This window comes from Podarcis tiliguerta (genome assembly GCF_965153285.1).
Source record: "Podarcis tiliguerta genome assembly, chromosome: 3".
NCBI lineage: Eukaryota > Metazoa > Chordata > Lepidosauria > Squamata > Lacertidae > Podarcis > Podarcis tiliguerta.
The window spans coordinates 95,906,178-95,926,567 of record NC_139536.1 but is presented as its reverse complement, the minus strand read 5'-3'; the positions used below and the strand labels follow the sequence as shown (position 1 = coordinate 95,926,567).

General features: G+C 41.4%; 2 long non-coding RNA genes across 2 annotated transcripts in view; one reads left to right on the top strand and one right to left on the bottom strand.

The window, feature by feature from the left end:
- The window catches only part of LOC310673433, a 471,349-nt gene that overhangs the window by 23,005 nt on the left and 427,954 nt on the right, over positions 1 to 20,390 (top strand). The window lies entirely within an intron of this gene.
- Positions 11,724 to 13,596, bottom strand: LOC310673740. Its single transcript, XR_014509210.1, has 3 exons — positions 13,514 to 13,596; positions 12,960 to 13,045; positions 11,724 to 12,376 (listed from the first exon to the last, which is right to left on the bottom strand). It is a non-coding gene; the product is annotated as an uncharacterized lncRNA (long non-coding RNA).

Below are 20,390 nucleotides of genomic sequence, written 5' to 3'. Positions count from 1 at the left end.
AAGATCACAGACTCTCCAGGGATTCAAGCAGGAATCTTTTTCCCAGTCTTACCTGAAGATGCTGAAGATGAAACCTGAGGTTTTTGGATGAAAAGCATATGCACTACTTTTGAGCTATCCATACTATTGTAGCCAGCTACCTGTTGTTGTTGTTGTTGTTGTTGTTGTTGTTGTTGTTGTTGTTGTTCTTCTTCTTCTTCTTCTTCTTCTTCTTCTTCTTCTTCTTCTTCTTCTTCTTCTTCTTCTTCCTGTTGCTGTTATTCTATTCTTTTTGCTTCATTTTCTTTTTTTTCTTTTCTCTCTCTCTCTCTCTCTCTCTCACACACACACACACACACACAATGGGCAAAAAGGTGTAGGTCATCTCTGAGATGCTATGACATTGATTCAAGGTTCCTCAGCTGTGCAGTGTACATAACACATATGCTGGAGAGTCATCTGTCAGCTATGCCCCTCCTATGGAGTTAAAGCTCAGTGCCAGGCGCCACAGTCCAGTTCATACCATTCAAAAGTGGTCCTCAACCCTCAGGAAACTTTGCAGGGGGCAAGGGATGGTGGAGAGAGGAGAGGACAGGCAATTTAACTTTTGGCAGCCTCCTTCCACTGGCACTTCTCTGGATCTAAGCCATTTTGTTTAATAATGGGTAAATGAGAAACAACAGCAGGGAGCAGGCAAGTACTGAAGTGATATGCTGTTTGTACGTTGCACCATTTTTAAGCTAGATAGAAAGACTATTAACTAACCACGTTGCGAATTAAAACTTATGAATATTGTTGTTATTTAAATTTCTGCCCTCCATCCAAGGATCACAGGGCAGTTTACAATATAAAAAAGAAAGAAATACATATCATAGTAACAAAAAACAACCCCTCCCCCATTTAATAGGCCATGTTTTGTTTAATTAGCCAAAGGCCTGGGAGAAGAGGAATGTTTTATGTCTAAATAATGATGTAATGACAGTGCCAGGCAATGATGTAATAACAGAGCCTTCCACAAATGGGAGCCATCCAGAAAAGACCAGTTCTCTGGTGGAGGAGGCACAAAAAGAAGGACCTCAAATGAAGATTGATGGGTTAGGGCTGATTCATAGGGGAGAGGTAGTCCCTGACTGGTGCAGTTGTGTGTTCAAGTGTGTGTGTATGTGTGTGTGTGTGTGTGTGTGTATTGTAGCTCTTCTTCACCCTCCCCTTGTACTGAAAACCTACCATCTACTTGAATGTAATGTGCCATCGAATTTAATGCACACCCTAATTTTTGCGATGTAATTTGGAAAAAAGTGCACATTAAATTCGAGTAAATATGGTAAAATGCTTTTGTACATGTGGGCCCTTGCATCTGGGTGGCTTTTTTATGAGTAAGGAGCCTTAACTGGAATTAATAACATGGGATGCTCTGAAGTCGGGATCTGCTTGTCTGATTACTCATGATTTTTTAAAATATTAAAGATAGCAAAATGTATAGTAGTGTGCCTTAACTGGCAACAACTATTGAAAAATAGAAGCAAGTTCACAAAACCTTATTAGATTTTTGATCTTGGCTATGAGTACGGGATTTATATTGTTTTTGCCTCTGTATGATATTAAAACCGATAATATGTCATATGTGAGATTCGAATCATGTCAACTGTATAAAGAAATTATCTTACTTAGCTTCTCTTGCTCTCCCTCCCTCCCACCCTCTCTTTCTCTCTTATATCCTCGAAAATATCCTTTGATAGTTCTTACATCAGTTTTTGTATAGATTGTAGTAAGCAAAAGAATTATTTATTAGTTCTTCCTTTTTTGTGAGATATTAATATGATAAACCTTTATAATAAATGTGACTCAAGTGCTGTAAAGACACACCATGCTGTGTTGATAGGGCTTATTTTTTTCATATTTCTCATGCTGCATATTATACACTACCATGTACTCACATTTGTCATACAAAATGTGGTTAAAGTTACATTTTCTTATTATAAATGATAGTTCACGTGCAGCACTTCATGAGTGTAAAGAAATGTAGCCTGTGTTTCATGGATTAGATCATTTGCATCTGTCCAGCTGTTGACTATTTCACTTGCAGTGAATGTGACCTCTGGAATCAAAACAGATAAATCCATTGTATTATGAAGATTATTAGAATGTAAGTCTGTTCCTCCATCCACCTATCCACTCAATTCTTGTCGCCATGATTATTGCACTACTGCTTGTGCATACAGGTGACAAATAACAGTAAGCTTTGGTTGATTTGAGTGCTATAGTTTCTGGTATGTCTAAGAAGAATTACCATAGCAGCCAGTAGCATATCAATTGCATGCATTATTGCACAATGGCTTCACTTCACTTCACAGAAGTGTTCATTTAATGGATATAGAACAATGATGGGAAGTCTGTGGCCCTCCAGATGTTGTTGGATTCCAACTCCCTCAGCCCCAGTCCCCATAGCGTAGGTGCTTGATTGTCGTCTTCCAAAGCAACTGCTCTATTCTGAACTTAAAAAGCGTAATGCTGGTGGTCAACAAAAGAGGTTTAAAGACTGTCTCAAGGCAAATCTTTTAAAATGTAGTGAAAACACCAACAATTGGGAAACACTTGCCTGCGAGCACTCCAAACGGAGAACAGCCTTTACCAAAGGCGTCATGGGTTTTGAAGACACTCAAACTCAGGATGCAAGGGAGAAATGGGCTAAGAGGAAGGCATGCTTGGCAAACCCACACCGTGATCAACTCCTGCCCGGAAACCAATGTCCCCACTGGGGAAGGACATGCGGGTCCAGAACTGGCCTCCACAGTCATGGAAGATAATCTTACTTGGCTACGAGTGATCGCCAAAGAAGAAGAGGAGGAGGAGGAGGAGCAGCCAACTCTATGTGTAGAGTTCTGTAGGAAACCCTACTGCTGGGCCAAAACTCTGAATAATTTGTCTCCACTTTCTCAGGCTAATCTCACTGCTACTCAACTGCACATGCAGATCACAGCTGAGAGATGCTTGCCACTGTATGTCCATCTTGTCCATTTATTTTTCGATATCCGGTTTGCATCGCCATCACTACTCTCATCTTTCCGTGCATGGATTTTAGTTTTCTTGCTTCTGCTGTGCTGCCCTCTCACTCATTTAATTAACAATGATGTCTTACTAGTAAAACTTTAGGACTGTTTTTATGCAACCATCTGAATTTTACATATGGGGCACATGGTCTTCAGAAGTCTGCAGAACTGGCCAAAGACTACTTATTACAAATGATAAGAAGCTTTGTTTGAGGTGAAAGCCCACCAGTTGCTAGGCATCCATTTGATGTAACTTTGCGGAATAAACAGCAACAGTTTTTCAGGCAGTGTAGAGAAAGCTCTGTCTTCTAGTTACTGATGATACCAAGGCACTGTGCCAACCATTAAGGGCAGAAATGGCCTAGTTTGCTGCTTCCTCTATTTTGGGGCTTTACATTGCATTCCTTGATGGCATTTGCATCTTAGTCCAGAGATTGAGAACCTGTGCCATTCTAGATGTTGCTGGACAATAGCTTCCATCACCCACATCCTTGGCCATGACTGTTGCAGCTAATACACGCAGGAGTCCAACAACATGTTGTGCATTTCAGGTTCTGCACACCCCTGGTCCTAGTTCACATTTGTGTGTTTGTGCTTTTGAATTATATGACTCTTTCATAGTCTTGGCTTTAATTATGTCTGAACATATTGAAATTTAGCCATAAGAGGTGAGTATATTCCAACTGCTAAACAAACGATTTTGGCCTGTTCAAAGTGTAGAAGATTATAATTCCAAAAAGATTAGCTTTTAGACCTCATTAGTAAGAAAATGGTTGCTATTTTGACTAATACAGTAATTAAAACTCTGATGGCTAGGTGAGTGCTTAATGAAACAGGTTTGCCTTTCATTAACTAAATAAGCTTTGGTAAGAACTTCTGTTATTAAGGGTTTTTCCTTCCTCTGTTAGACCTTTGCCATGCAGAGTAAGTTCTAATTAGGATATTTCAGATGCTGATTTAGATTTTTAATCTTTTTTCTATGCAAAAACTCAACAATACATGTTCTACTTATTATTTCCTCCTCTTTCCTCCCAGGTCTTCCTCCAGGTCCCAAGGCAGATTCAAGCCACACACCTGAGCCATGGAGGACTCCACTGAATATCTCAGTGATAGGAAACACAATTGTTCCGATATCATGGACACAAGCTGTACTAGATATTATCTGCACAACAGATTCCCAAGCCAATTCCAAATCTTATTGGGCTGCCCCAGGTCACCCTGAAGGAAGTCCTGAATCTGCAATTAATGTTAGCATCTGTATGTCTCAAGAGACAATTGAAGAGTACACCATCTCTCTAATTAATTTGGTTCCTCAGTTAATTATAGACTCCAATTTTTAACGTATTCAGAAACGAAGCACAATCTAATTACAAATGGGCCCTGCTTCTAGGTTTTACACTGACCAGAGGTAATGATAAGCAAACTCTTGGCTTGTTTTAGCATCTGCTCAATAATTATGAGATATTTTCAGTGAGTGCTTAGAAAGATATTGCCAGTTTTTGAAGAGTCCATTCGCAGATAATAATGTTAGTACATGTGTGTGTTGATACGGCTGCACACATGCTCCTTATTGTAATAACTTTTGAGAATGTTGGTTACCGTGACAGAAAAACCCTTGGCAATTTGATTTCGCGCTTTTCCAACATAAACACACCCAGAGCAAGAGAGGTTTTATATCTAGATAGGGACAGAAACCACATACAATATTTGCAAGAAACAAACAATCATGGGAACAAGCAAGCAATTTGAGCAAGACTAAGTATGTAACATTGAAGGGATTTTGTGGGTGCTTCTACAGTGCAGCTGCCTTTGGACTCTTGGTCTGCTGACATCTTAAGAAGGATACAAATGAATTAACAGCTGTACAAATTCATATTCTGAACCATAACATTAGGAGTTATAAAACACTGTTAGCAAAATGAGACAAAGCTTTGCATCAGATGCAAATGGTAATTTTTGGATAGTTACTTTAACTGCTGAATGCAACAGCTAACATCTCTCTCTATATATTGCTTTTTGCTTTCCTCAGGGGATGAAATGAGAACTATTCTGGCTGCAGTGTGTCTTAAATTAAAATTGTACCCCTTTTCAACATTGCCAAAGCAAACGGAATGTTATTTTCTAAACGATTCAAGCTTTCTCTATAGCTTTTCAAAAAGCTGGCAAGTGGTAAATTTCAAGGAAGGACTATTTCTACCAGGGTAACATAGTTACAAATATATTTTATTTTTATTTTTTTAAGTAAAATGGCACAGGTCAGCTAAAACCACTTTGATTTCCTTATGAACTGAACTGTTGAGATCATTTGAAGGATGTAGACTGGCATACGGTGAAACTATGTTTCATTTTAAAGAGAAAAATGTCTTAATGTACAGGACAAAAAAGGCACATGGAGCTATAGTACGGAATATGGCACAATAATGTGTAGTGAACCAGTGGCACAGTACAAAATATTTTGTTGTTTACACTTGAGGTACAAGTGTTTCATTAATGTGTGACCCAGAAATTACAGATCCCCCCCCCAACTGCTGCCAAAGATTTGTGCCGTTTTCTGCTTCAGTGCCCACATTTTGTGCCAACCCCACAACTGAGTAACTGACAAAGCAAATTAGGGTCACAGCAACCCTGTGCGGGCCTTGAAATGGTCAAATGGCCACTTGGGGCAGATGTGTGCATGAGGGGACGGGTGCGTGCATGAGAGAGGTGGGGCGCACACACGTGAGGCACTGGTTTGGAATCAATTGATGTTTTGGGCATTAACTTGTGAGCCCGATTTGTTTTGTCAATTACCTGTTGGGGGGGTATACAAAATGGGGGGTTCGCAGCACAAAACTTTGGCATCATTTTGGAGGAATCTGGAATTTCGTGGTCACACATTAATAAAGCTGAAGTAGCTACTGAAAAGGGTCTATGATGCAAAATGCCTTGCAAGTCATTAATGTTGGCATACATTGTTCCCTGGGATTCAAAAAGGTCCTCTTCACTCGGAGCCGTTGCAATCAAATCCTTGTCAGTGGGAGTTGGGATTCCCAAAGCAATATGCTGATGCATTTTACATTAGCGCTAATGGCAGGTTTGTAGCTAGGAGCTCCCAGGTAACTATCTAACTTCACATTCTATTGATCTGGAATCTAGGATACAGGCACACTGTGTACCACAAAAGGATGCTAGATGAGGAGAACATTAGTACTCAAGAGCAGCATGGCTTACCGGGCTGCCTTTTTTTGTACAAGGAAGTTAAGCACAGAGTAGTCCAGACAAAGTTAAGCACTGTTAAGGAAAAGGGCCACAGCTCTTGTGCCTTGCAAAGAGAAATCCCTGGTCCAATCTATGGCATCCCTGGGTAGGGCTGTCTGAAACTCTAAAGAACCCTTGCCCATTGATGTAGATAATACTGAACTACTTGGACCCAGTGGTCTGACTCAATATAGAGCAGCTTCCTCTGTCAAGTCCCATTGATTTCAAGGGGGATTATGAAAATTCGTGGTTGCCTTCGTCTTTTGAAATTAATAGGACTCCACAGTGCTTTATGCTGTCTGGTTCATGCCCTGTGTAAGCCAAATATGCTTTTGACATGGAGAACTGAAAAAGGGGAGATTTCAGCACATACACCTTCATAATGTCTTAGCGGGTTGCGTGTGCCTTGTGCCTTCTCTTTGTTATCCCCGTCTGCAATTCCAGTCAGGTTTCATTCCTAGCTATGAGGGTTATTAGCTCATTGGTAGATAGCTCCAAGGTCTCTGGTCCCATTTTCAAGTCATCTAGGTTAATGACCATCCATGCATCACATCCTTCAGTACAGTTGAGGAACCTCAGTCCTTGGGGCCTAATGCAACTCTCCAGACTTCTCTGTATGGCACTTGGGTCTCACTCCAGGTCACATCTCCTTCCAGCTATGCCCCCTTCTGCCAGGCCACAAGCCTCACTGAACCAGCTTCATCCACTCCCCAAGTTTTCTGAAGGGAATGTCTTCTTGAACTCTGATAATGACTCTAGCTTGCCCAAATGGCTCTTGCTTTCCTCCTGTACCAAGGTATTGTACAGTGGATTCCTTAAATGAATTATGAGTTAAGAAATGCTTCCTTTTGTTTATGCTAAAGCTGCCGCAAATGATTCTGCTTAGCATTTAATACCTGAGTCTTAATTTATGGATTGGTTTTTGATACACCAACAACAAGTTATTCTAATAGTGCTATTTGATTCGTTCTCCACTTATGTTGTGAATGAATTGTGAAGAACAGAATGCCGATAATAACAACAGCAACAACAAATCAGAAGGGAAACCTAGGACCTAACTGCAGGCTTGTACACATGTTACACAGAGCACAGACACAAGTTGTCTCTATACATGTGTCTGTGTGAAAGTGTGTACACTTGCTTAGTTGTTCACTTCAGTTATTATCTGCAATAGTGTAGCTGTGGAGCTCAGTTGTTGTGTATAAAGATACAAAGACTGTATATATTGAACATGACATGTGATCAGTTGTATGAGTGTACAGATCAACTGTTTGTGCATACAGATTGAACACTCATTGAATGTAGTGTGCAAATACGTTTCAAACTTAAACCTGTTTAAAAGTTGTTCCCTATCTCTATACCAGGAAATTTTGGTACATATATAGTGAGAACACACTAGGGATCTCTAACACGGAATGCTCAAAACCCTTGGCAAAACTATACTTTCAGGATTTATTGGGGAAATCCATTACAGTTAAACTGATATAAAACCATTAGGTTTGTGGTGGATATACCCTGAGGGAAATCTCTTCAAATAGGTCTATATGGGTTTTATCTGGTTCTGCTCATACTTGTAGTTGCTATGGCTTAATCAACTTTGATTCAGTTCTTACAATCATTTTTCTTCTATTGTCTGGAAAGATAAAAAAAATAGCAATAACAACACAGATGGAGCTCTATGAATTTAAAACTGCTTAGCAAAACTTTGGAAGATAAAGGAGCCCATGACTTTCATAGATGGATGAAACTGGCCATCTGGCAACTAGAATAAATGTTCTGTGAAGTTCATTTTGATCAGTGTATGGGGACAAATGTATTGGGAACCTTTTAAACGTTGTACAATAAAGCTACATTTAATTTACAAAGGAGGAAACCAGGAGATGTGATAGTTCTGACAATGTAACTTTGGCAGCTATTGATTGTTATTTATATACTACTTAAAAAATACCCTTGTATACAAAATGGTGACAGCAATCGGGAAATGTTATGGAAAGTAACATTTTGATGGGTTTGTGATATTGGAATCCATGGCAACTATGAGTTTATTACAAATACTGTAACTCTGGTGGATCACATTTGAGACCGTGTTTTGAAATGGCTTGGGACATGTTCCAGGTATTAGGAGTGCTAAGATGGCACTTGTCATGGTTTCAGCATGATCTTCTGAAGGCACAGGTTCCTGTTTTCCTGATCCCTACAAGGTGACAGACTGCTTAACATGGCTCACAGACTAGTTACGTCAATACCAGAACTCACTGTGGGATAGTTCTGCCTACCGTGATAACTGTTCCTTTTCTGAACAGCAGCTTGAGAACTGTTACCAGGGGTGCCAACTTGAATAAAATATTGGGGGGGGGGGGAGGCAGTTAAGCCCTACCCCGAATAATGGATCACATTTGTGGTGTACATGCACCATTTGAATAACAATGCCCATCAACTTTTTTTGGGGGGTGCAGCTTCATCAAATATTTTATTGGAGCCCCAAAGCCACCATGACTCCTAGGAGTTGGCTCCTATGACTGCTACTGACATTTCCCCCCAAAATATGATCTTGTTCCTTAATTGACACCAATCACCTTTAGTTACATAGATTTATAGGCATAGCAGGACACACTACTAGAGAACAAGTGTTGTTGTTGATCTTCTTTTTAAAAATATATATGCAGGTCTACCACCTTCTCTGATGCCATGTTGCCAACAAAACACTACTTAAATTTGAATTAACCAATTATGGGTTACTAGGCCTTGTTTCCATGTAAAACATTATATACTCTTGACGTTCAGTGTTGGTTGACGTTTATTTAAATATTATTCAAATAAATGACGTTTATTCAAAGGGACGTGGGTGGCGCTGTGGGTTAAACCACAGAGTCTAGGACTTGCAGATCAGAAGGTCGGCGGTCCGAATCCCCATGACAGGGTGAGCTCCCATTGCTCGGTCCCTGCTCTTGCCAACCTAGCAGTTCGAAAGCACCTCAAAGTGCAAGTAGATAAATAGGTACCACTCTGGGGGGAAGGTAAACGGCGTTTCTGTGCGCTGCTCTGGTTCGGCAGAAGTGGCTTTGTCATGCTGGCCACATGATCCGGAAGCTGTCTGCGGACAAACGCCGGCTCCCTCGGCCGATAAAGTGAGATGAGCGCCGCAACCCCAGAGTTGGTCACGACTGGACCTAATGGTCAGGGGTTCCTTTACCCTTACCTATTCAAATAAATATACTTTACTCATGTGTGTTGTGTAAAGGCTTCCTTACTACTGAGGAAAGGGGGGGGGGGCATTTTCTGTTTCTTGTCACTTAATGTAGCTATGTAGAACATAATCCTGTAGGTGGGAAATATTGACCTCCAGTCAGATTCCTAGTAGGAGAGAACTAGGAAGGGGGAATAAGAAGCTGTCACTGCAACCAAACCACATAAAGCTAAGAGAAATAATACACATGCTCCCACTCCTGGTATTCATTTCTGGCAGGGGCAAATTTGCCAACCCTCCTCAAACTATCTTGTTGATGAGCCTAGCTTGTATGAATTTGGTTCTCGGAATTTCCATTCCACCTTATTGGATCAAAGCTTACGTTGCTTGTGGAAAGGTGGGCTACTTCCTTATCCCTCTCATAGCTGGATTTAATTGTTATAGTTACTGAGAGACATTTTTCCAAACTATTGGACACCTTTATTGTACACAGAAATGATTACAGTGGAAACTTGGTTCTCTGTAGTTGACGAACAAATCAGCTCCCGAACGCCGAAAACCTGGAAGCAAGTGTTCTGGTTTTCAACATTTTTTGGAAGCCGAACATCCAATGTGGCTGTCGACTATTGTTTCTGGGGCACCTGCACCAATCAGAAGCCGTGCCTTGGTTTTCAAACGTTTCAGAAGTCGAAGGGACTTCCGGAACGGATTACGTTCGAAAACCAAGGTACCATTGTACTTGAGAAAGTAAGGAACCAACACAGTCTTATATATTTCCCAATCCTGGCTGCACTGGGCATGCCCAAGGAACTCCATGCCCCCAGTCAGACATTTTTTCCTTGGACCAGCAGTCCTCTCTGTGCCAAAAAACAATTTTCTCCCCGAAGTTTCCACAGTGGTTTGTTTTGTAGGCTGTGCTTCTTATTCCCTCCCCAGGTATAAATTAAGGTGCAGCTGGGCATGCAGAACTACTTGGGATTGAGGCCATAGCTTCAAAAAAACTCAATCACAAGCACACATGGCTTACAATTATCTCTGGGCCACTATTTTCAATGTAGATAATAGCACCCTCTAAAGATTTCACTATTGTCACCTCATTTTCTCAGAAGAGTGCGGATACTTTGAATGCACTTGTTACATTGCACTCACATAGGGAGCTTTGGTTTTCATGGACCCTTTTGAGCATGTAATTGGTAGAGTTCAATGATTCACATCTCCCTTGTTCAGCTGCTATTTTGGCCAGTTATTAGCCAGCTGCTGTTCATTGAAGCAGATGTTATGAACCACATAAAAATTTCAAGGTTGTGGATAATACAAAGAGGGTTCTATCCTTATTCTACTAGCATTGGTGCTAAAGCTCTTGCTAAGTTCACCCTTTCTACACACACACCCACACACACCCACACACACCCAAATTGGTTATAATATGAATATTTGTTATACTATGAATATTTCTTATTTGTTGCTATTGCTATTTGTTGCTATTGTTGATACATCATTTGATGAGATCCCAGCACACAAACTTATTGATTTAAACAAACTATAAGGGGTGAAATTTCAAAGAGAAAACCGTAGATTACACAGGTGCTTCCGGACTGTTGTTATTTTCAGGTGGAATCATGGGAACCAATTCCTAGGGGCCAAGGGGTCTTCCAGCAAAGCAGTCTCCCCTTCACAATAGGCATGGGGAGAAAGTCAATGCAGTTCATCTTTAATGGCAATCCTACCTTACTCCCACATTCTGAAGCAATACGAGAACCAAAACAGAGCCTTCCTTTTTAAAAAAGTGCATTGCTCTGAAATTTGAGAAGCAGTTATTCGATCAAAATGCATATATTAGGATAAAGTGTGCATAAACATAGAATGGCGCACGCGCACACACACAATATTGGGACAAATTGATTGCAAAAATGTATAAGTTAAAACTGCTTGAAATGTTCTTACTAGGACAGATTTGCACGGAAATGCTGATGAGCTTTCATGAGGATTTTACTTGTTAAAAAAATAAATAAATCACAACTTGCTGGAGAACTGATGAACAGAAAAGTACTTTACACAAACACCTGCTGTTGTTTAACAGCACGCCTGTGGGGCTCAGGAGCCCAGTTATGTCACCCCTTGCTTGCAGAATTGGCAGCCTCTCATCCTTTTTAAAACACCCTCCCTTGTGTAGTGTTCCCTCACCCTCCTCTGCTCTCCCATCTCCTAGGAAGGCCTCTGGGCAGCAGCAGCTGCTGCCCCTGGTCTTTGAACTGTGCCGCTCCTGCCCCAAAGAGAGGTGCGTCCTAAAACTGCCCCACAGGGACCTGGGCCAGCCCCAGAGGCACCATTCACCTGGGAATCTTGTAGCCAGGGCTGCTGCAACAAACAGCTTTACAACCCTCTGAGAGGCAGAGACATGAGAGGGCATCAGAGGAGGGAGGGAAGGAAAGAGGGACAGAGGCCAGTGTTGCCCATGGCACCCCAGACCGTCATTCAAGGCACCCCAGGGTGCCACAGCACACTGGTTGTAAACCACTGCTTTAAACCATTGCTGTTCCCCTCTCAGTGTTCCTCCAGTCTTCTTCCCATGCTATGGTTACTGCTGCCATGCAACCTGCCTTCATTTTTGTTTCCCCAGACTGCCCTGGATTCATACATTAAATCCAGGATTGTGGAGCAGCACCACAAATCTTCAAATGGAGGCTGTCTGGTGGCATTCTTCTAATTTTATTACATAGAGATACACACATTCTCACACCATTCTTGGTTCAATGACACATACCTGCCAGAGTGAAAGCACTTGGGGGCGAGGGGGGGGGGACTGGGGAGAGTTACAAGTGCCAGTCAGAATGGTCTGGGTGGCACATTCTTCCCCTGGGTCAGAGGTTTCCCTACCCTGGTCTAAAGTGTTGAAGGCATGCCTGCATTTTGTAGTATGGCTCTGAAATGATACGATATATCTCTATCTGTATCTATATCTCCTTGCATCTCAGTGCATAACATAATTAGATTCAGAGATAGATGGGCAATAAAATGGATTATCAGCGTGTTCAATTAATGGGCAGCTTGCCATGCATAGTAAATCAATAAAACATCTTTTCTGTTCTCCTGCTCTTTCAAAGATCTATGTTATGGGTTCGGAGAGAAACAATCACAGGAAGAATTTTGAACTGTATTAAAATTAAAGTTAGCTTTTTGAAATATACTGTATTTAACAAATTGCAATATGTCTTAAGGCTGATGAAAAGTTTTCATTTAGTTTCAGGCTCAGCTACTATCAATTTAGTAAACATTTTCCTGGAAGGCAGAAATGACCTTTTTGATTGAACAACTTCTTGTGATTATTCCTCTACCAGTGGGGAAGAAGAATAGTTTCTGGGAAGCAGCTGCTACGTTTCATCAAATAATAAATTACTCAAGCCACGACGTTAGCCAGAAAGTCCCTTTATATACTCATACCATTTCCTCTCTTCATACAACAGGGATTTTTGCTTGCTTTCTTTCTTTTTAATAAAGTCCTTTACCTCATATTTGAACACTTGCAATCAGGGCTAGATTTAGACGACGAGAGGCCCTACGCTACTCCACTTGTGAGGCCCCACCCTCACAACTAGAAGAAAATGGAAGAGTGCTATAAACAAAACTGAGTGAAGCCAAGGATGATGAAGGGTATTTAAAATTCTGCAATTCACAATTTCTCCTCTAAAGAACGTAATATATTATTGTTAAATACTATGGTGATTTTTAAAAATGCATAAAATTAATAATAATAATAATAATAATAATAATAATAATAATAATAAAAAAAAACATTTTATTTATACCCCACCCATTGAGAAACCTTTGCAATAACTGAACTTTGTAAAGCTTTTGTGGCCTGGGCAGGCCTGGAACTAGTTCCCATGTCTTGTTCCTCTCTAAGGAATCAAGTTCAGCCTTCATGGCATTTAACCATGGCTCAGCATCCTCTGAGGTTAAACTTTAGACCTCTTGGAAGCTTGAAGGTTCCCAAACCTTCTCTGAGTTACTAACAACCGCTGTAACTGCTATGACTGTTTTAGCAAACTCTTCAGCATACCTTTTGGATGGTGTTATGTATTGGGCTTAACACATTTTATGTTACAAGGCACATTCCAACCAGTCGTAGAAGCGTTGGTAGACGAACGTTCTAATGGCAAGTAAGCCATTTCAACTGTCAACTGTCAACGGTCAGTTCATGCTTGGAATTATTATCATGCCATCCAGTCAGTTTGGTTCTTGTGTTCCTGAGTGAGCTGTTGTCACTGACAAATGTTGAATAAACTTAGTTGAGGAACTTATACTGCCTTGGGCTTCTGACTTTTCCGAACATTTAATATTGGTGACGAAGGTGGGATCGATGAGCTCCCGCCGGCTGCCAGAGGCCCAACACCACACTGCAGCACTGCTGCCTCACAGTAAGTGTGACCTCCCCAGGCCTGGGCAGGCCTGGTCATCCTCTTATATACCTGCTAGGATTGGCAAGGCATCTGACCCTTACCTGAATCTCATAGCTCTCCTGTAGCTGCCTCTGATTAGTTATCATTTAACTCTTTGGGGAAATAATTAGCATCACACGTCATGTGCATGGAAGTTGCCAAACCAATTAACCAACTAGAAGGATTACTGTTAATAGTACCAGTTTTCCTATACAGTGGTACCTTGCAAGACGAATGCCTCGGAAGACGAAAAACTCGCAAGACGAAAGAGTTTTTCGTTTTCTGAGTTGCTTCGCAAGACGGATTTCCCTATGGGCTTGTTTCGCAAGACAAAACGTCTTGCGCTTTTTTTTTAAACCGCCAATGCATTCCTACGGGAAACCGTCAATACGCAGTGGTGCTTCGCAAGATGAAAAAACTCGTAGAACGAAAAAACTCGCAGAACGAATTAATTTTGTCTTGCGAGGCACCACTGTAACTTGATATTGCTGGATATTTTTGATGAACTGCAAAAGCATTTTTAGTTTGCTTTCTGTTGCCACCCTGGAACTTTCTTTATTAGTGCCACTTTGTTTTGTACGATTCCTTGCCAATGAAGGAAAACAACTTTTCTGCTTGTATATGTTGATAATATAATTTTGGTTACTGAGGACAAACAAGATTGTACAAAAACAAGATTGAGTGCAGGCCTGGCCAGGACATAGGCATCCTGACTGTGACAAAGGTGACCTGTGTGCTACTTTGCTTGATTAACAGCTTTTGGGTTTTTCTGCCCTCACATGAAGTCCTGGGCTTGCAATTTTGGGAGAGGGGAGACTGCCCGCTGGGGAACATGTGGGCTGGTGAGGCCCCCAAGAGGCCCTAGGCTTCAGCCTACTTAGCGTATACATAAATCCGGCACTGATTGCAATATTAGCACTCTTGGAAAAATAATACTTTGATTACAGAAGTACTAGCATCTCGTTACAACAATGTCTTTCAAGTCCAGTCCGGAAAGAATGAGGAGTTAATTAACATTTCAGATGTGTTCAGTTATTACAACTTGTGATTGATAGATGGGTATACTGAGTTCACAGAATGTAAGAATGGATGTCTTCCCCAAAGATTTTAGGAGATATTCTGAAATAAGGAGATTAGACCTTTGATGATCTATAGTAAACTTAATCATCACAGCAATCAGTGGTAATGACTGGCTTCTTACACTGCTTTCAGCAACTGAATTAGGGAGGAATCCAAACCCAATATCCACTGGGATGAGCAAGTCAGTATCCAGGAGATCTGGATACTGATTTGCAGCTGATTTGCAGCACAGCAAGGCTGTAGCAGTGTAGACCCACATGCTGCTTCAGTCAGAGATACACCAGTGTAGCTATTCATCCCATTTCAGCTGGCTGTGCAACTAGCAGATCTTACAACAGCATAATTGATGAAAAATGAGTGCTCTGGGGGAGTGGCAGAGGATTGACCAGGCAAGGGGGACCCTAACTCCTGCTGCATCCTAACTCCTTTCAGCTCACTCATGCGACCAGGAAACCAGATAGAACGTACTCTAGCAAAATGGTTGGTACAAGTCAAACTATTTATTTATTTATTTATATTAAAATATGCTTTTCAGGTTTATACATTTCACTGATTTTACAATATGTTAACATTTCAAAACTTGACTTCCTTCCCCCTTTTTCTGCAGTTCCTTAAACTTATTTTTAATATTTTCTGCATATCCAAATTAACTTAATTTGCTCATTTATTCATCAACTTTAGATATATACTCTTATGAAGCTGCAGGTTATTACAATAATTCTGCCAATATTCTTATCTGTTTATAATTTATCTGTAAATATTCAATAAACCATTTCCATTCTTTTATAAAAAGATTGTTATCTTGATTTCTTATTCTTCCAACGAGTTTCGCCATTTCTGCGTATTCCATAAGTTTTTGTATCCATTCTTCCTTTGCTGGGACTACAAGTCAAACTATTTTAAAGGCTTGTTTTTATCTTACAGTAGTCCTGCTTCTGAGCTTCAGAGTTTGGAATATGGATGTTTTACCCTAGCGTAATTTAAGTTGGCATGTGACCCACTCACTTTCGAAACCAAGCATTGCATTGTTAGTTGTTTGTTTTTTGATGAAGCCAACAAAGTTCTACTCAAAGTACAGTGGTACCTCGGGTTAAATACTTAATTTGTTCCAGAGGTCCGTTCTTAACCTGAATCTGTTCTTAACCTGAAGCACCACTTTAGCTAATGGGGCCTCCTGCTGCTACCGTGCCGCCGGAGCACGATTTCTGTTGTCATCCTGAAGCAAAGTTCTTAACCCGAGGTACTATTTCTGGGTTAGCGGAGTCTGTAACCTGAAGCATATGTAACCTGAAGTGTATGTAACCCAAGGTACCACTGTAGACCCAGTGGAAGCAGTGTTGTGAAGGTAATATGAATGAATGGTTTCAGCAAAAAATACCATCACTCTCTGGGAGCTGGATGTTTGAGGGACCCAGTGAGAAGCAGATGCCTATGGGATCCATACAGGGTTGACCTAGTCGCTGTTGCGTCTCTCCCCTCTCTGCTGAAGTGACTTGGCCCCACTATTTTGTCCATTGCTGGCCAGAACATTGACCATAGCTTTATATAACATTCCAAGTATGAAATGACTCCAACGGTAGCACAGATACTCTTTGCATTTTGAGGGGGAAAATATTTATCTATTGCAGCTACAAAATGGAAAAGAGGTGGTGCAGGACATGTTCCTTTGATAAGTGCAGTCTTTTAATATAGTTTGCATTTCCTGTATTACTGCAACATTCGCTTATTATTACTGAAAATGTTTACAGCTGCTTACTGCTAAAAGCCACTGCTAATCACCTGAAAAAGAAGTTATTCTGTTAAAATGCGTGCTTAATTTTCCCATTATGTAAACCCTGTGCCATGCATTTTTAAAGATTTTAATCAATAAAACATAATCACCATCTATATAAATGAAGCATACACTGGAGGCAAGATTTCTGGAAAGTAGCGGATAGCAATATCTGCATTCTTGTAATGGTGCATTCAAATTACAGCGCTCTCCAACTAATGAATAAATTATCCCAAACTCAGATTGAAAGGAAGACCAACTAGAGTACATTCCTAAATCTCTTGACAAGCTAAACAAGCCTTCATATACTTTTCTTGTTACTGCATGCTTAGTCCGAAAAGTTTTGCAAAACTAAGTTCAGTGACAATTATAAATTGCCACAAGTACCAATTATAATTACCAAGTTACACCCTGACCACATCGGGCATGGAAGAATGTCAGGTCATAGGCAGTCACTGTGGTTATTATTTAACACCCACATTCTTTAATCTTCCCTAATGCCGGTGATGTTTTCTGCTTCTAAAAAAATACATGAAAATGTTATCTAACGTAAGTTCAGAACAATATTGATCCACTTGTTAAATCCACAGTGATGTGAACATCATGGTTTTTGGAAGATGGATTATATGAATTATTATTATTATTATTATTATTATTATTATTATTATTATGCCCCATACGCACAGATATGGCCCACATACCCTAATAATGGCTATGATTGTTGAAGAAATTATAGTTCCCTACCTCCCACTCCAAATATTCAAGGGGATTTGAAAGAAGGATTACTGTTCACTGTGTACCTGCTCATTCCACTTTCATCTGAAGTAAAAGCTTTTCAGGGTTTACAAAGTCTTTAAGGCATGGATTGCTAATGTGATGCCTTCGAGATGTTGTTGAACTAGACCTCCTGTCTCCTTCAACGATAGGTCATACTGGCTGGGGCTGATGGGAGTTTAATCAAACAGCTTCCGAAGGGCACCACATTGGCTACCCACAGCAGATGAACTTGGGGTCTCAAATTTCAGCAGCGTGTTGTGTGATGCTAATATTCGGCACCCCACCCCTGCCTCACATGCTCCATTCTAAATCATAGTTGTGGCTTCCCCTGTGGTGTCCCTGAGGCTCTGGGCCATTTGTGTCCAGACTGGTTGTGAGTCCCTGAATATACCTCTGCTACCCATTGTCCATGGCTTCAGGCAGAAGTCTGTCCCCAGCTCTACAGCAGGCCCACAACTTATGCAAGGGGATCACTCCTAAAGCCAAATTGCATACAATGGTACCTCAGGTTACATACGCTTCAGGTTACATACACCTCAGGTTACAGACTCCGCTAACCCAGAAATAGTACCTCGGGTTAAGAACTTTGCTTCAGGATGAGAACAGAAATCGTGCTCCAGCGGTGCGGCAGCAGCGGGAGGCCCCATTAGCTAAAGTGGTGCTTCAGGTTAAGAACAGTTTCAGGTTAAGTACGGACCTCCGGAACGAATTAAGTACTCAACCTGAGGTACCACTGTACAGTCAAAACTCAGTGGGTTCAAGGGTGAGTGGTGGGGAGCTTGCCAAAGTCATTTTTCCTAGAACCCAATCCCCTTTTATTTATTTTTTGTCGTGCATATAACACTGAATGTGCGCGAGTTGCAGCATTACTGTAATATTTTTACCTGTTATCAAGGATTTATCCTGGGTGGGGAGGGGATGGGAGAGATACGAAGGCAGTTAGCCTCCTTATCCAATAAGCCTGCTGGGCTCTGCTCTCAAGGTAGAAATACGGGTGTGATCAACCTTACATTTTTCATAACTTGTATTCCCTGCCCCCTTCCACACAAAACAAAGGGAGGGAAGGTGTATGAGAGATTTAGATATGCTCAGCTCTGTGCCTCAGCCCCCCCCCTCACAATTTGGGATGGTAGCAGGTTCTAGGGGACTGGAAGACTTTGGGTCCTATTCCCAGAATGCCCTGGGCCCTATCAATATGAGAGATCTGACACCAGTTGGCCTATGGCATCAGAGGAGGCAGTGCTGTGAAAGGGAGATTCTGGCATTAGATCTCCCTCTCCAGTGTCAGCTTATTTCCAGTGTGAAAGGGGTAGAGCCAATCTTTCAAATGATCAACGAGAGGGCCTGTAGACTGTACCTTCAATGAGGATGTCTGTAACGGAACCGTATGGATGGATCTCCTTAGTCAGTTTAGACTGACCTGTCCTCAACAAGGGAGGCAAGCTATGCCATCCCTGAAGCTGGCCTAGTTATTGTCCCTCTTGTCGTTTTCCATCAGTCTTTGTGGACTTTCCCCCATAGATCTACAAGCATTGCACAGTGAGTTTAACTGGGTAGTGGACTTATGAGACCTCATTTTTTATACTAGATCCCAATGAGAAAGGGAAAACAGGGGAAAAAACCAACAATCCACCAGCAGAGGCATCTTCTACCCTGGCCAGCAGAAGCTCAGCAGTGTTTTGTTGCTTTGCTATGAATTATGCCTACACCTCTGAATGCTTTCTTCACCATCATTTAATTCTGTCAACAGTCCTGACCACTGATCATGCTGGCTAAGGGTTGATGGGAACTGGAGTCCAACAGCATCTGCAAGGCAGCACTTGGACTACCCTGGCTAATATGTCCCAGTGTTTTTCATGGAATAAATGCAATGCTAAATTAGTCTGGATCAAACCTATTGGTAGTGAAGGTTTGAAGCTTCTTTAAAGGTAAAGGTAAAGGTAAAGGTACCCCTGCCCATACGGGCAGTCTTGACAGACTCTAGGGTTGTGCGCCCATCTCACTCAAAGAGGCCAAGGGCCAGCGCTGTCCGAAGACACTTCCGGGTCATGTGGCCAGCGTGACATCGCTGCTCCGGCGAGCCAGAGCTGCACACGGAAACGCCGTTTACCTTCCCGCTAGTAAGCGGTCCCTATTTATCTACTTGCACCTGGGGGTGCTTTTGAACTGCTAGGTTGGCAGGCGCTGGGACCGAACAACGGGAGCGCACCCCGCCGCGGGGATTCGAACCGCCAACCTTTCGATCGGCAAGCCCTAGGCACTGAGGCTTTAACCCACAGCGCCACCCGCTGATGCAAATTACTGGTCTCTGTTGCTCAGCAATATCTGACAGCAGCTTATCAACATCTACCATTAAAGAGTTTTCTAAGAATCGTTAACTGGAGATGCCAGGAAGGTTTACCTGGGGATCTTCTACATTGCTGAATATGGCTTTTCCCTTTCTCTCCCAACCCGCCCCCCCCTCCGAATGCACTTGGTCAAGCAAACAGGATCGCAAGCTCTTCTGTTTTTAATTGAACAAGCAATCCTGAAACAATTCTTGTTCTAATAAAACTGTGCGGAAAAATATAACCCTATTATTTTTAATTATATGGAATAACTGCTGAAAAATAGACCTTGGGTTTTTTTCTGTAGGAGGACTATTTGTTACAAGTTAAATAATAGGGCTTGTGTGTGCTGATATCAAATAAAAGCATGCACCATAGATGTGCATGTAATTCACTAATGCACTGTGGATGAATTGCTTATAAGCACCGATAACCTGCAGTGCTTAATTCAGTTTTTCTTATTTTATCATCTAATTATCTTTTCATATTGGCTTGTCTCTTTTCCAGAAGAATCCAATGGCAAAGATGTTTCAAGACCTGCCT